A 13,253-nucleotide genomic window follows, 5' to 3' on the forward strand; every position below is an offset into this window, starting at 1 on the left:
ACAGCGCAGTCACCTGTGGAACTCCTCGCCGGAGGAGGCTGCGAAGGCCAGGACTAGAACAGGCTTTAAAAGAGCTAGATGCACTCATGGAGGGCAGGGCCATCAATGGCCACTAGCCAGGCTGGCAGGGATGTTGGCCCTGGCCTCAGTGCACTGGGGGGGGACACGGGGCCTGGGACACTGGGGGCGGGGCCGGGGCCGTTGGGAGGGGGCGGGGCGGGACGCGAGGGCGGGGCTGGGGGCGGGGCGGGCCGTTGGGAGGGGGCGGGGCCGAGGCCGTTGGGAGGGGGCGGGGCCGGGGGCGGGGCTGCCCCTCAGAGGCGCGAGGGCCCGTCTAGGCGAGTGGGAGTTGATCGATATTGACCCTGGGGGGCGGGGCCCGGCGGCTCATGGGCGGGGCCGTGGGGGGGCGGGCACTACAGTTCCCATCAGCCCCCGCGGGGCGCGGGCCCGGCGGCCGGAAGCGGCGGGAGGACGCGGCAGCGGCGGCCTCGGCCCGTCACCCGGTAACCGCCCCCCCCCCCGTGTCCCCTCAGCGCCCCCGGGCCTGGGGCGGGCCGCTCCCGCGGGGGGGCTCTAGGGGGCGCTCGGCAGCGCCACGTGCCCGCCCCCCCGCCTAGCCCCGCCCCCCGCCCCGTGCTCCGGGGGGGCCGCGGCAGCGCCCTCTGGCTGCCGAGCCTGGGGTGGGGCGGGGGGGGCGCAGGCAGCCCCCAGCCCTGCTCTGGGGATGGGCGTGTGCAGGTGTGGGGCGGGGGGGCGCAGGCAGCCCCCAGCCCTGCTCTGGGGATGGGCGTGTGCAGGTGTGGGGCGGGGGGGCGCAGGCAGCTCTCAGCCCTGCTCTGGGGATGGGCGTGTGCAGGTGTGGGGCGGGGGGGGCGCAGGCAGCTCTCAGCCCTGCTCTGGGGATGGGCGTGTGCAGGTGTGGGGCGGGGGGGGGGCAGGCAGCCCCCAGCCCTGCTCTGGGGATGGGCGTGTGCAGGTGTGGGGGGGGGGGGGCGCAGGCAGCTCTCAGCCCTGCTCTGGGGATGGGCGTGTACAGGTGTGGGGCGGGGGGGGCGCAGGCAGCCCCCAGCCCTGCTCTGGGGATGGGCGTGTGCAGGTGTGGGGCGGGGGGGGGGGCGCAGGCAGCTCTCAGCCCTGCTCTGGGGATGGGCGTGTGTAGGTGTGGGGCGGGGGGGCGCAGGCAGCTCTCAGCCCTGCTCTGGGGATGGGCGTGTGCAGGTGTGGGGCGGGGGGGGCGCAGGCAGCTCTCAGCCCTGCTCTGGGGATGGGCGTGTACAGGTGTGGGGCGGGGGGGGGGCGCAGGCAGCTCTCAGCCCTGCTCTGGGGATGGGCGTGTGCAGGTGTGGGGCGGGGGGGCGCAGGCAGCCCCCAGCCCTGCTCTGGGGATGGGCGTGTGCAGGTGTGGGGCGGGGGGGGGGGCGCAGGCAGCTCTCAGCCCTGCTCTGGGGATGGGCGTGTGCAGGTGTGGGGCGGGGGGGGCGCAGGCAGCCCCCAGCCCTGCTCTGGGGATGGGCGTGTGCAGGTGTGGGGCGGGGGGGGCGCAGGCAGCCCCCAGCCCTGCTCTGGGGATGGGCGTGTGCAGGTGTGGGGCGGGGGGGCGCAGGCAGCTCTCAGCCCTGCTCTGGGGATGGGCGTGTGCAGGTGTGGGGCAGGGGGGGGGGCAGGCAGCTCTCAGCCCTGCTCTGGGGATGGGCGTGTGCAGGTGTGGGGCGGGGGGGGCGCAGGCAGCCCCCAGCCCTGCTCTGGGGATGGGCGTGTGCAGGTGTGGGGCGGGGGGGGCGCAGGCAGCCCCCAGCCCTGCTCTGGGGATGGGCGTGTACAGGTGTGGGGCGGGGGGGGCGCAGGCAGCTCTCAGCCCTGCTCTGGGGATGGGCGTGTGCAGGTGTGGGGCGGGGGGGGCGCAGGCAGCTCTCAGCCCTGCTCTGGGGATGGGCGTGTACAGGTGTGGGGCGGGGGGGGCGCAGGCAGCCCCCAGCCCTGCTCTGGGGATGGGCGTGTGCAGGTGTGGGGCGGGGGGGGGGGCGCAGGCAGCTCTCAGCCCTGCTCTGGGGATGGGCGTGTGCAGGTGTGGGGCGGGGGGGCGCAGGCAGCCCCCAGCCCTGCTCTGGGGATGGGCGTGTGCAGGTGTGGGGCGGGGGGGGCGCAGGCAGCCCCCAGCCCTGCTCTGGGGATGGGCGTGTGCAGGTGTGGGGCGGGGGGGGCGCAGGCAGCTCTCAGCCCTGCTCTGGGGATGGGCGTGTGCAGGTGTGGGGCGGGGGGGCGCAGGCAGCTCTCAGCCCTGCTCTGGGGATGGGCGTGTGCAGGTGTGGGGCAGGGGGGGGGGCAGGCAGCTCTCAGCCCTGCTCTGGGGATGGGCGTGTGCAGGTGTGGGGCGGGGGGGGCGCAGGCAGCCCCCAGCCCTGCTCTGGGGATGGGCGTGTGCAGGTGTGGGGCGGGGGGGGCGCAGGCAGCCCCCAGCCCTGCTCTGGGGATGGGCGTGTACAGGTGTGGGGCGGGGGGGGCGCAGGCAGCTCTCAGCCCTGCTCTGGGGATGGGCGTGTGCAGGTGTGGGGCGGGGGGGCGCAGGCAGCTCTCAGCCCTGCTCTGGGGATGGGCGTGTACAGGTGTGGGGCGGGGGGGGCGCAGGCAGCCCCCAGCCCTGCTCTGGGGATGGGCGTGTGCAGGTGTGGGGCGGGGGGGGGGGCGCAGGCAGCTCTCAGCCCTGCTCTGGGGATGGGCGTGTGCAGGTGTGGGGCGGGGGGGCGCAGGCAGCCCCCAGCCCTGCTCTGGGGATGGGCGTGTGCAGGTGTGGGGCGGGGGGGGCGCAGGCAGCCCCCAGCCCTGCTCTGGGGATGGGCGTGTGCAGGTGTGGGGCGGGGGGGGCGCAGGCAGCTCTCAGCCCTGCTCTGGGGATGGGCGTGTGCAGGTGTGGGGCGGGGGGGGCGCAGGCAGCTCTCAGCCCTGCTCTGGGGATGGGCGTGTGCAGGTGTGGGGCGGGGGGGGCGCAGGCAGCCCCCAGCCCTGCTCTGGGGATGGGCGTGTGCAGGTGTGGGGCGGGGGGGCGCAGGCAGCCCCCAGCCCTGCTCTGGGGATGGGCGTGTGCAGGTGTGGGGCGGGGGGGGGCGCAGGCAGCCCCCAGCCCTGCTCTGGGGATGGGCGTGTGCAGGTGTGGGGCGGGGGGGGCGCAGGCAGCCCCCAGCCCTGCTCTGGGGATGGGCGTGTGCAGGTGTGGGGCGGGGGGGGCGCAGGCAGCTCTCAGCCCTGCTCTGGGGATGGGCGTGTGCAGGTGTGGGGCGGGGGGGGGGCAGGCAGCCCCCAGCCCTGCTCTGGGGATGGGCGTGTGCAGGTGTGGGGCGGGGGGGGGGCAGGCAGCTCTCAGCCCTGCTCTGGGGATGGGCATGTGTAGGTGTGGGGTGGGGGGGGGGCAGGCAGCTCTCAGCCCTGCTCTGGGGATGGGCGTGTGCAGGTGTGGGGCGGGGGGGGGGCAGGCAGCCCCCAGCCCTGCTCTGGGGATGGGCGTGTGCAGGTGTGGGGCGGGGGGGGCGCAGGCAGCCCCCAGCCCTGCTCTGGGGATGGGCGTGTGCAGGTGTGGGGCGGGGGGGGGGGCGCAGGCAGCTCTCAGCCCTGCTCTGGGGATGGGCGTGTGCAGGTGTGGGGCGGGGGGGGCGCAGGCAGCCCCCAGCCCTGCTCTGGGGATGGGCGTGTGCAGGTGTGGGGCGGGGGGGGCGCAGGCAGCTCTCAGCCCTGCTCTGGGGATGGGCGTGTACAGGTGTGGGGCGGGGGGGGCGCAGGCAGCCCCCAGCCCTGCTCTGGGGATGGGCGTGTGCAGGTGTGGGGCGGGGGGGGGCGCAGGCAGCTCTCAGCCCTGCTCTGGGGATGGGCGTGTGCAGGTGTGGGGCGGGGGGGCGCAGGCAGCTCTCAGCCCTGCTCTGGGGATGGGCGTGTGCAGGTGTGGGGCAGGGGGGGGGCGCAGGCAGCCCCCAGCCCTGCTCTGGGGATGGGCGTGTGCAGGTGTGGGGCGGGGGGGGCGCAGGCAGCTCTCAGCCCTGCTCTGGGGATGGGCGTGTACAGGTGTGGGGCGGGGGGGGCGCAGGCAGCCCCCAGCCCTGCTCTGGGGATGGGCGTGTGCAGGTGTGGGGCGGGGGGGGGGGCGCAGGCAGCTCTCAGCCCTGCTCTGGGGATGGGCGTGTGCAGGTGTGGGGCGGGGGGGGCGCAGGCAGCCCCCAGCCCTGCGCTGGGAGCTGAGCTGGGTGCTGGGGCTGGCGCAGCGCCAGCGCCCCACGCGCAGGGTGCGGTACCAGGGCTGGTGGCAGGCTGCGCAGTGGTGGGTCTCTGGCCTGTTATGAAGACTCCTGCCCCCAGGCGGAGTCGGGATCTCTCGCCCCCCGGGCTGGGCCCTGCGTGGGGGCTGCGGGTGGCAGCCTCGCCCCACGCTTGGGAGAGGAGGCGCGGGCTGTGCAGCGGGGTTACGGAGGCAGCAGGGAGTTGTCTGGGCTGGGAGGGGGCCAAGGGAAGAGGGGCACTGGCCGTGGGGTCGCTGATGGCACAGCCTCTGCCCCACGGCTCCTGTAAGAAAGGGACTTTGCGTCTGGAGTCCTGGAGTTACACCCAGCCCCGGCCCCGCTGCCTCTGTGCTCATGGGGAGCCGGGTCCTGGGCACCACCTCCCCCCACTGCTGCCTCCCAGAGAGCACGTCCGATGCAGAGGCAGCAGTGTGGGGGGAGGCAGGAGCCAACTTAAAAGCCAGCCCCCCGCTATCAGCGGCTCCCGCCTGCCCCCTGTGCACGTTTCAGAGGACACACCCTTAACAGCCCTGCTCCAGACCTGCTGGAATCGAGCAAAACGGCCCCTGGGTTTAGGCCGTGCTAAGGGTGAGGGAGGCCCCGGCCCTTGTTCCGTGGGTCTAACGGGGAGTTACCCTTTGGAGCAGAGGCCCCTCTTACTCCAGTCTGAGTGTGTCCAGAGCCACTGGCTCGCCTTAGACCCTTGTCTGCTGGGAGGGGAGCCCTGTTACCAAATCCGAGGCTGTGGTGTCCTGGGCCAGGAGGAGTTTGGAGGGCGTGGAGAGCGGGCCGTTGTCCGGGCGACCACACAGCCTCTCCTGGGCAGCCTTCTGCCTGCCTCTTTCAGCCGGACGGTTCCTTTTCTCTGAATTCCCCCATTTCCAGGTCGTGTGGGTTCTGAAGGGGTTGGCTGCATCTCTGCATTGGAGGGGCTGGGGCTGAGGGTGTCTGCAGCCTGAGATGATAACAGAGGCTTTTAGCGTGGCCAGCGTGCGCGTTTCCTAGCACCCCTGTATCTCCCGCCTGTCCCAGGCTTGGGTGGTTTTCACTTGCTGTATTCACTGCACTTTTCCAGGCTCAGTTCCCCTGTATTTCAACCTTGCTAGGTTCCTTTGAATTATTTCCCTGCTCTTTCCAGTGCTTGCAACACCTCTGTGCTCCTGCTCGCCTGTGGAGTTACTTCGAATTCATTGTTCCAGTCAAATGTGAGTCCGTGTCAAACAATACCCTGTCAGTCACGCAAACTGTGTCTGCTGCACCTGTCCAAAGCCTCTGGCTTCAGTAAGGGCAACCCCTGTGGCTGTCCCAGCTTGCTCCCTTCTTTCCCTGGGGAGTGAGTTTGGATTTGCCGTGCGATAGGGGCCAGCGTTGCTGTTCTCTCTCCTCTACAAAGCCATCTTCCTTCAAGTTTTTCACTCCTCTCCAGTGCGCCACACGTTTTTAACAGCATTGTCAGGAGTTGGGAAAGTGAATTAGCTGACTCCGTGATCACCCTGACCAGCTGATTTTATAGAGAGCTCGTCTGTTTTCTATTTTTTTACCAGCAGCTGTTTTCACAAGTCTTTATTTGGGTGTTTAAAGACATTTAAATAATCTCAGCCTTTTTTGGTTAATTTTATCTCCCCTCCTTGTTTATTAATAGACCTGCTTTCTCTCTAGTGCTGACCCTGTCCTGCTACGTTTGTAAAATCCCCTCAGCCCTTCATGTCATTAACTCATTCTGCTCTTTGCTGCCTTTTCTTTCCCCTGCAGCTTTGAGGGGACGGTATCGACTTGCAAACCACACTCCTGTCTGCAAATGTTTCCCTTCTGTTGCTGCAGGTCTCTCTTAAGAGCATCAGGGGAAAGGCTTGATTGAAATCTCTCCGTGTTCCAGGGAGACGTCTGACAGCGCTCCCGCTTTCACTGTCCTCCCAGTGCCGGTCATTTCCCTGCTCCTTGCGAGTCTCGGCAACGGGAGATCCATTTGGAACCACAGCAGTGGCAGGGCTCTCGGGGCAGGGGGGCTGTGGAACAATCTCCGTGCACTTTGGAAAGCTGTCTGGCTTGTGCATCCCTCTGTGCCTTGGCTCTGTGTGGTGCAGGTCCCCCAGTTCTCCATTGTTAGCACAGGGTCCTTGTGCCCTCAGCTCTGCCCCTCCCTGACCGCTGTCTAGGTCTGTGTGCGACCCCTTCCCCGAGTCGGAGCTAATCCCGTATGGCATGGATTGACTGAGCGCCCCGGCTCTCGCTGGAGAGCCGCTGAGCGCTGCAGTATCCTGCTTGTCTGAGTCTGCTGCGGGTCAGGCGCGTGGCAGGAGCTGCATTCGGAACGGCAGCCTTTCCTCCAAACGTTAGACGTCCACTGAGATGCCGTGGACTTGTGTGCCTGGTGTGATGTGAGAGCACTGCAGAGACTCGCTGGGAGGTGGGGGACAAATAGGCAGGCCTGGTGGACTAGGTGGCGCTGCTGGGGGCCACATGGCGTGGAAAAAAGCGGAGGGTCAGCTACAAATGAGAAATGAGCCACCAGGCCATAGAACGGCTTTGGCTGGGAATCCCACCCTTGGCCAGGAAGACGTGGCCGTAGGACGGTGACTGCAGAGAGTCCCAAAGGGAGCTCACAAAACTGGGTGACTGGGCAACAAAATGAGCGTTGAATTTCAGCTTGGGAGTGCCGAGTGCCTTGTACTGGAGGGCACAGTCCCAGCCACGCTGCGGGGTGCTGGGCTCTGCGTTCGCTGTTACCTCGCGGAGCCTTCGTGGGTTGTTCTGGGAAACATCCGCGCGCTGAGCGGCAGCACTCGGAAAACCGGCCGGGCCATTAGGAACGGGGTAGATAATAGAGCAGTGTTCACAAGGCCTCTGTGCAAATCTATGGGAGGCCCACATCTCGAATACCGTGTGCAGCTCTGCTCACCCTGTCTCCGGAACGAGTCATTGGGAAGGGGACCTGTGACGGCGCGTTGGGGTCCCCCGTCTCCTGCACCCCGAAATGGCCCAAACAGACTGCACCAGCCGGTGGAATAGAGGAAGTTTATTGCCTCTCCAGGATACAGCATAGCACAGATGTAATCTGGTCACAGAGCTGGGCTAGGATGCCTCAGGCCCCCTTGAGATGGGGGAGACTGGGCCCCTAAACTCCAGCCCCTTCCCTAGGCTCTCCTCCATGCTCCCAGACAGCAACTAACTAACTCTCTTCCAGCCCTGCCCCCCAGCCAGGGCAGCATCCACCTTCCTTTGTTCCTCTCCATGGGGGGTGTCTGGCCACTGGTTTGCATAGTGACTCATCTTGTTTTGCTGGGTCGTGGTACCCACGACAGCCAGTGGGGGTTACCCCAGAGCCAGCCGCATAGAAACCAGCCAGGTACCCCCACTACGTCACAGGGCCAAAGATGATCAGAGCTGAGGAACAGCGTCCCTGGGAGGAGAGCTGGGACTGGCTAGCCTGGGAGAGGTGCCTGGGGCGGTGATGGGAGGTGTTCAGTCATGACTGGGGTGGAGAAAGCCAGTAGGGAAGCGTCATTGGCACCTCCTCAGAACAGACCGACCACGGGGCAGCAGTGCTTCCTGGGCGGCTGCCTGGCAGAGTCCAGAGCTGCCCACGGCCAGCAGGATGCTTCTGTTGCTGTGCACGCTCGTGGCCTTAGAGGGAACGTCGGGGTCACCCAGTGGAACTGAGGTTGCAGGTTCAGTTCTGCAGGCAGTGCACAGGCAGCCGGTGCCACGTCACCAGGGGATGACGCTGCCAAGGCCCAGAGTAAAACCGCGTTCGGAAACGGTTTCGATCCGTTCCTGCAGGCTAGGTCCACGTAGAGCTATTAGCCAGGGTGGGCAGGACACGGCCCCTGCTGTGGCTGCCAGCAATGGAAGACGTGCTACAGGCCGTGTCAGAAGACAGGCGCCGGGCTGCGGGCGCTGTGGCTCACACCTTGCATAGCTGTTTGTGCTGAATGGCCGCGTGGCTGGTGCCTCCAGGGTAGGGTGTGTCCAGCCCGGCACGGGTCTGCGTGTCTGTCGGGCTGCTTTGGGAGCAGCAGACCCTGTGCAGTGCTGCCGTTCCTAGGCAGTCCCTGCCCGGTGCTTGTGAAACAGCGCCCTTCCCAGCCCAGATGGTGCCTGCCCCCTGCGCCCGCTGGCAAGCGGCCTGCCGGTGCCCCTGCAGCTAGCGGTCCCCTGGCTTGGGGCGTAGCGTGCGTGTGCGGGCAAGCCTGTGCCAGCCCGGTGCTGGCTGGCTGTGACCGTGCCCAGCTGGGTCTGAAGCTTTGCTAGCCTGTTTCTGAACTGGAAAGGCAGCAGGTCATGGGTTCTGTGGGCGAAGGGCTGCGTGCCTGGGGGTGGGAGGTGTGGGTGACTGCCAGGGCTCGGGGCTCCTTGTGGGGCCACGGGCCGGTTCTTGGCACTGCAGCTGTGGCAGGCAGGGGGCTCTGCTCTCAAGGGATGCGCCAAGGGAAGGGACCCGCTCTGCAGTCCAGGGGTGCCTAGTCTGGGACGCTCAGTCTCCTTGTCCCTGCCTGTGTGAGCAGCCTGGGAGGAGTGCCCTGCCGGCAGCACGCGGTGCAGGGTGCCGTGGTGTGTGCGGCAGTGCCGCAGCGACACCGTGCGCTGTCCCACAAGGGCGCTTCCCAAGGCCCGGAGCACTGGGCGGGCATGTCCCAGACACGGGGGCGGGGAGGAGGCCGGGCCAGGGCCGGTGTGTCCTGTCGGCTGGCTTGCTGCCGCAGCCCAGCCACCGGGTGCCAGGCTGGGGGGAGAACTCGCATGCTGCCCTGCTCCTGCCCAAGGTGTTGCTGTCTCGTTTTTGTTGCCAGCGCTTTAAGGTTAACTGTTCTATTGATGGAACTATGGATCGAGTGGAACTAGAAACCTCAAAGGCTAAAAATACAGCTCCCAGCCTGCCAGGAAATGAGGCAGCCAGCGGAGAGGGTGGCACGTTCCCTTCTTCCAGGAACTGGCACGCTGAGTGTGGGTCTGGCAGCTTGGCTTCCAGGCCCCAATGCCCAGCACGCTCCGTAGCATCCACTTTCCTCCCTGGGGGCCTCCTGCTGATGCTAGCACCCTGCAGCAGGAAAGAAGGCGTGTTCCTAGCAGGGTGCATTGACTTAAATCACCCAAAATATCACTGATTTAAATCTAGTTTCCCACTGATACTTCTTCACGTTTCTTCAAACAGCGGTGCCAGTCTGATCACTAAAACATGTTGATTTTCAGCTCACTACAGCGTTTTACATCCTCTGAGGGTACATCTAGACTGTGGCTCTATTTCGGGATACCGGAAGTATCCTGAAATAGCAACGCTGCGTCTTTAAATGTGCCCACTATTTCCTGAAATAGCGGGAGCACTATCCCGGTGTCCCTGTAACCCTTGTTCCACAGGGTTTGTCGGAATACTGCCTTAGTTTGAAATCTGGTGCTGTCTATACCGCGCCAAACTTCAAAATAAGCTTTCGACCTAGACTACGTAATGTGCATGGTGCAGATCGCGCAGCCTATTCCGCCCAAAGGGTGCTGTCTAGGCACGCCCTGAGAGGGGTTCTTCGTGTCGTGGTTTAGAGACGTGGGTTTTGTGATGTAGGAGATGACACAGGCCCTCAGCAGTCTGTACTAAGCTGCAGATGCAGTCCATTGGGACAGGCAAGAACTAACCCCCCCCCCACCCCACACAGAAGCGCTTCTGTTTTATGACACCAGATCTGAAACACTACAGGACCCTGTCGCGTTTGCACTAGTAGCCCTCTCCCGAGCTGCCAGCTGACTGCTGCCCTCACGCTTGCTTTTTGACATTTTCAGTTTTTATTAACGAACAGACACGACCTCAGGACGCTGAATTTACGGTGTCCCTAAAACTTGTGTGACTGGCTCCTCTTCCCCCTTCTGAGGCAGCTCTGCTTCCTAGTGACCAACAAGCTCAGAGTGGCGGGGCCTAGCGGGCCGCACTTGTGGAGTAGGCCTGCTGGAAACAAGCGCGGGAGGCGGTTCCTTCGGGAAAGCGAGTTCTGTGGTGAAATAGGGACGAGGGGGGCGTCCCCGGCCCGGTCTGTGGGCAGGGCTTTCCAGCGTCTGACCTAGGCAGTCCGGAATGAAGGCCAGCGGCCGCAGGCAGCTCTGCACTCCTCGCACTGCAGCGCTCTGGCCTGCGGGCTTGAGTGATTCGAAACCGAGTTCCCAACTTCAGCAAGCCGTGCGGACCCCGCGCTGCCCCCGCTTGCCGTTTCCAGCAGCAGCCCCACCTCCGCCGAGGCCCACGGGGCTTTGCAAATTGGACCTCGGCGCTCCTCAGCCACCTCTGTTCCTCCCCACAAGCGGGTTTCCTAGGCGGTTCCCTTCTTGCAGCCAGGCCCTGCAGCATCGTCTCACGCTGGGCACCTTTTCCTCTTGTACCCAGGCAACGGCTCTCCCCCAGCATCCTGGAAGAGTCTCTGTCGCCCAGAAACCGGGACGGGGGTTGTGGTTCATGTAGGAGAACACAGGCAGCCGAAAAATGTCGTCCCTCTTCCTTCCCAGTCCACTCCCTGTTCCTTTCTGTGCTGCCTCTGTCCTTTGCTATAGATCGCCTGTCTCCCCTCGCTCTGCCGTGCTCGGCCCAGGCCCGCCCCCACTTCAGCACAGAACCCAACAGTCCTCTCCAGCTGCGACTGTCTTTGCGCCTGTTAGTCTGCCAAGTAACAGAATAGGGATGTGACCGCTCAGCTGGTTACCCGCCAAGTGTCACCCCTGCTCACAGCCTGCTGCGGGCCGAGGCTGCTCCAGGCCCGGGGGGCTGGGATGGGGGACTGGGAGCCAATGTGGGTCCAGAAGGTCGAAGTGTGGGCCTGCCCCCCACTTAATCAGTTAACTCGGCATGTAACCGGGTATCTCGCCAAACGGCTGTACGTCCCTGCGGCAAGCGGCAAGCGCAGGGCTGGTGGGCAGGCTGGGCAGGCTGGCGCCGCGCTCCTCGTGGGAGGCTGTGTGCGGAGGGGCGGCGCGGCCGCGAGGGCTTGCGTTGGAGCTGTTGGGCTTGTGTTTTACTGATTTCAATCTCACAAATCCCAGGTAAGCCCAGTAGGATTTTGAAATCAATCATTGTTCCCGCTGGAGCACCGGGCGTGCCAGGCCCTGCTGCTGCCCCCAACTCCTGTTGGGCTGGGGTCTGTGCGCTGCGGGCAGGATGCAAAGCTGCCTGCTGAGGTGAGAGGGGCCCGGCCCCCCGCTTTGGTCCTGTGCTGACAGGCGCTGGCTTGCTGTGCGTCCTTGCAGCCTCGTGCCGCCGAGCCGGGCAGAGGGGCTCTGGCGGGTGCCCACGTTGCCTTCCCCTCTGTCCTAGGCAGGTCGCTGCCCCCCAGGGCGACGGAGGAAGGGAGCTGGGCCGGAGGCCTGGAAGCCCAGGTGGGGGTGCAGCTTCTGTTTGTGGGGCTGCGGGAGGGGCGGGGCCAGACGCAGCGGGTCCCTCACGCCCGGCCACCTGCTTTGGGAGTGGCTTCAGCTGCCTGCGTGGTCCCAGGCCCACAGCCCGTTGGGCCAGGCGGGAGAGGGGGCCTGGGTCCGGGGTGGGGCCACAGCAGGGGGATGTCGTTGGCTCCGTCTCGGGCAGGGCACGTGGGCCCAGTGGTGTCTGGTGGTGACGCCTGCTCCTTCCGCTGTGGGCAGTGCCCGTGCAGGGGCAGCAAACCCGGTTTGACTGGTACTTCCAGGTGTCCTGCATGGCACCCCTCGCCTCCCTGGGGCCCCTGGCCTGCCTCTTCCGCCGGAGCAGCCCCTGCCCGGGCTCCCGCTGCCTCGGCTGCTGTGGGGCGTCGGCCCGCACAGGCGGGGCTGGGCTTTGGCCCGGGGCTCTCTAAGGGGCAGTAGGGATGTAAGCAGAAGCTTATCGGACAGCCGACACGCCAGGCGACTGTTGCTCCCCCTGCTGCCTCTAGCCAAAAGTGGCAGCAAGGGGGGGAGGAGAAGGAGGTGCTGGGGGAGCTGGCTTAAAAGAAGCGGCGTTCCACCGTTGAAATGCACGAGAGCCCCCGCCGGCCCCGGGCTCCAGGCGGCGTTCCACCGTGGAAATGCACAAGAGCCCCCGCCGGCCCCGGGCTCCAGGCGGCGTTCCACCGTGGAAATGCACAAGAGCCCCCGCCGGCCCCGGGCTCCAGGCGGCGTTCCACCGTGGAAATGCACAAGAGCCCCCGCCGGCCCCGGGCTCCAGGCGGCGTTCCACCGTGGAAATGCACAAGAGCCCCCGCCGGCCCCGGGCTCCAGGCGGCGTTCCACCTTGGACATGCACAAGAGCCCCCGCCGGCCCCGGGCTCCAGGCGGCGTTCCACCGTGGAAATGCACAAGAGCCCCCGCCGGCCCCGGGCTCCAGGCGGCGTTCCACCGTGGAAATGCACAAGAGCCCCCGCCGGCCCCGGGCTCCAGGCGGCGTTCCACCGTGGAAATGCACAAGAGCCCCCGCCGGCCCCGGGCTCCAGGCGGCGTTCCACCGTGGAAATGCACAAGAGCCCCCGCCGGCCCCGGGCTCCAGGCGGCGTTCCACCGTGGAAATGCACAAGAGCCCCCGCCGGCCCCGGGCTCCAGGCGGCGTTCCACCGTGGAAATGCACAAGAGCCCCCGCCGGCCCCGGGCTCCAGGCGGCGTTCCACCGTGGAAATGCACAAGAGCCCCCGCCGGCCCCGGGCTCCAGGCGGCGTTCCACCGTGGAAATGCACAAGAGCCCCCGCCGGCCCCGGGCTCCAGGCGGCGTTCCACCGTGGAAATGCACAAGAGCCCCCGCCGGCCCCGGGCTCCAGGCGGCGTTCCACCGTGGAAATGCACAAGAGCCCCCGCCGGCTCCGGGCTCCAGGTGGCGTTTCACCGCGGAAATGCACGAGAGCCCCCGCCGGCTCCGGGCTCCAGGCGGTGTTCTACCGCGGAAATGCACGAGAGCCCCCGCCGGCTCCGGGCTCCAGGCGGTGTTCTACCGTGGAAATGCACAAGAGCCCCCCGCCGGCCCTGGGCTCCAGGCGGCGTTTCACCGTGGAAATGCACAAGATCCCCCCGCCGGCC

At 66.8% G+C, this 13,253-nt stretch overlaps 1 protein-coding gene across 1 annotated transcript in view; it reads left to right on the forward strand.

Moving 5' to 3' along the window:
• Positions 1–350: 350 nt before the first annotated feature.
• R3HCC1L (R3H domain and coiled-coil containing 1 like) overlaps positions 351–13,253 on the forward strand; it is a 49,042-nt gene continuing 36,139 nt past the window's right edge. The window contains exon 1 of the mRNA XM_075916367.2: positions 351–506. The gene's annotated coding sequence lies outside the window, so the exon portion shown is untranslated. The remainder of the gene's footprint in view (positions 507–13,253) is intronic.

Source organism: Pelodiscus sinensis, chromosome 8 (genome assembly GCF_052426305.1).
Source record: "Pelodiscus sinensis isolate ZL-2025 chromosome 8, ASM5242630v1, whole genome shotgun sequence".
Lineage (NCBI taxonomy): Eukaryota > Metazoa > Chordata > Testudines > Trionychidae > Pelodiscus > Pelodiscus sinensis.